We start from the raw sequence: 3,239 nt of genomic DNA on the forward strand, positions 1-3,239 counted from the left end.
ATACAATTTGATTTGATTTGATCCTGTTAACGGATTTCATAAAACAGAGGACTAGAAACTCCATAAGGATGCCAATAGGTTTTAAACAAATATCTTGATGATGAGAGCAGCAAACTATTACACATAGCTAGTCTTAATTAAGATGTATTCTTACTATGGGCCCATAGCAGATTGGTCTGTTACTAGAATACTAAAAGTTATATAATTGGCCTCAACAGGTTCAACATTTAATTTTACTACATTGTAATTGAATGTACGGGACAGGTTTATAGCCCTTATAATGAAAGGAGTTAAAGGATAACATTGTTTATCATTTTAATCAGCCCACATCCATGACTATTAACATGTATAAATCCATTTTACATGTTTGAAGATTAAGTATTGCAATTAAGGATTGAAACATATTCAGAAATTATTCAATTATATTTCATACAGGTATGGTCATGCGAAATCGATCCAACCATTGAGTTGTTTAGCGGCCATATTGGAAAAAGGCTTCTGTGGGATTAATACATGAATCTTGTGATGGGCACCAAGAGGCAAACCCTGTTCTAGCTATGTGTGTGAAATGCGGTGCCTCTATCACTAAAGTTACAATCCAAAAACATAGCTTCCCCACTACATGGGATTCTATGGCTAAGCTTCCAACATTCTAATGTCAATGGCACAATATGGGCTATTTTCTAACAATAGTTGTAGCTGGTACTTTCAAAATTGGTGATATTATATATAATTTGAAAGGTAATCTCATGACCTTTCAGAACCACTTGCAAACAAAGATTAAAATGTATCAGGGTTTCCTTTTTTGATTAAAGGGTATACTGACATTGTTTGTCATAGGGTAAAATCCCTATGGGAAAAATGTATGGGATAGAGGGATGGAAGAAAGACTGATAACACATTGCTGCACTGGTATAACACATTTTCCAACTCTTAGGGACATACTGTAGACCTTCAAGAAAATCACTATGAGACATTGTCAGCCCAAGTGAGCCCAACCAACCCTCCTGGGCCCTGGCTCATGGACTAACTGCCAGTACGGCTCTCTACCTTTCCAGCTCTGCAGAGCGCTACCTAGAGAAATGAATGAGATATTTAGAGACAAAGCAGAATGAGTAAAAAAGAAAAGTTCAGGTTTGAAGGGAATAAGTATTTTCAGAGTAACCAACTTCAGGATTGTAATGGATAGGCTAGTCATATCATTGTACAAACTGGCTGAACAACCCTCATGGTAAATACAGGTTTCTTGGTAAGACAACACAAGTAAGTGCTGTCAAATAAATGTACAAAAAAACAATATACTGTGTCACTCATCAAAATGAATTACATTGTTTCATCTTTGAACAACTCCTTTGACTCCTGATTCAGGGTGAGATACATATCAATCCAGTTGTAACCTTTACCATCCTGACCCAATAGCAATCTGGTTTGGATTGAAATTACACTCTTGATGGAGTTTGTGAATTATTTTCCATAACCATCACAGACTTTTCTTTTAATACATTATTTAACAGATGTTGTTCCTGTAGCGGCTAGATGTTCTTTACCATTCGGCCATCAGATTTGCCACCAATGCTCCTTATAGGACACATCCCTGCACTCTATACTCCTCTGTAAATGGGTAATCCCTGTATACCCGTCGCAAGACCCACTGGTTGATGCTTATTATAAAATCCTCTTAGGCCTCACTCCCCCCTATCTGAGATATCTACTGCAGCCCTCATCCTCCACATAGAACATCCATTCTGCCAGTCACATTCTGTTAATGGTCCCACAAGCACACACATCCCTGGGTCACTCCTCTTTTCAGTTCGCTACAAATAGCGACTGGAACGAGCTGCAAAAAACACTAAAACTGGACAGTTTTATCTCCTAATTCAAAGACTCAATCATGGACACTCTTACTGACATGATGTATTGTTGTCTCTACCTTCTTGCCTTTGTGTTGTTGTCTGTACCCAATAATGTTTGTATCATGTTTTGTGCTGCTACCATGTTGTGCTGCTGCCATGTTGTGTTGCTACCATGTTCTTGTCATCTTGTGTTGCTACCATGCTGTGTTGTCATGTGTTGCTGCCATGCTGTGTTGTTGTCTTAGGTCTCTCTTTATGTAGTGTTGTGGTGTCTCTCTTGTCGTGATGTGTGTTTTGTCCTATAATTAAAATTTTTTGTCCCAGTCCCCGTCCCCGCAGGAGGCCTTTTGCCTTTTGGTAGGCCGTCATTGTAAAGAATTTGTTCTTAACTGACTTGCCAAGTTAACTAAAGGTTAAACGCTATAGTCCTTCTGTTTTATTTCAAGAAGAGGCACAGACTGGTGTCATAATGACCAAGCAGTTATCATCAGTTCTTTTTAGGCACACTGATTTGGCAGTATGAAGGTGACATGTCTGTGACATGTCCATACAGAGCACCGTCCAGACACTTGAGCTAGAATATACAGTACATGTTAAGTTATAATATTTGTGACATTATCAAATTAAAGCATTTTCATTTAATGTGAACAGTCAGTGTTTTGAGCGGCTGAGGGCCAAGTTTGATATTCTTCTGCCTTCCAGGGAATCAATAACTGGACAACTGTATATTGAGGGTAAGAAGTGGTTTGGTTTGTCTGGTCTGTCATTTAGGTCAGTCACAGTATTCTCATACGGATACACAGCAGCACTGTGGACTGTTGGTTCTTCATGTGACTCAATCCCAACGCGTGATCGCCACGTCACTCTTTCCTCAAGACTCGTTGAGCTTAACTGGAATGTGTTTGTGCAAGCCTGCTGTACTTTGCAACCCAGTCTGGCTGTTTGTAATTATGGGAGGGAGGACAACTTTTCATGCAAAACATGTTCCATAAGTCTATGTTGAGTACTGTATGTAAAGAACTGCTTCATGTAAATGATTGTTTTACAAAATATGAGAAGCGATTGACTAGGGATCTCACAACAGACAGACGTGGATATACGTTTATTGTGTACTATAGTAACCACAGCCCTTTTTGGATAAAATTATTATAACCCTCTTCTCAATTATGTAATCATCCCTATTAATTAGAAATGTATTGTTCTTTATTCATGAGATAATCCAATCAAATGTTGTGGTGAATAGCATAAAATATAATTAAATTAAACTTGTTTGTTTGAGTGTTTGTCTGTCAACTGTTACCAAGCTACTAATGAGCTTTGGATACAGTATCAGTGTTTTGGGACAGCATGATTCAGCATGTAATGTGGGAGGGACATGGTTACAGA

The sequence above is a fragment of the Salmo salar genome, chromosome 13 (genome assembly GCF_965601325.2).
Source record: "Salmo salar chromosome 13, fSalSal1, whole genome shotgun sequence".
NCBI classification, from domain to species: Eukaryota; Metazoa; Chordata; class Actinopteri; order Salmoniformes; family Salmonidae; genus Salmo; species Salmo salar.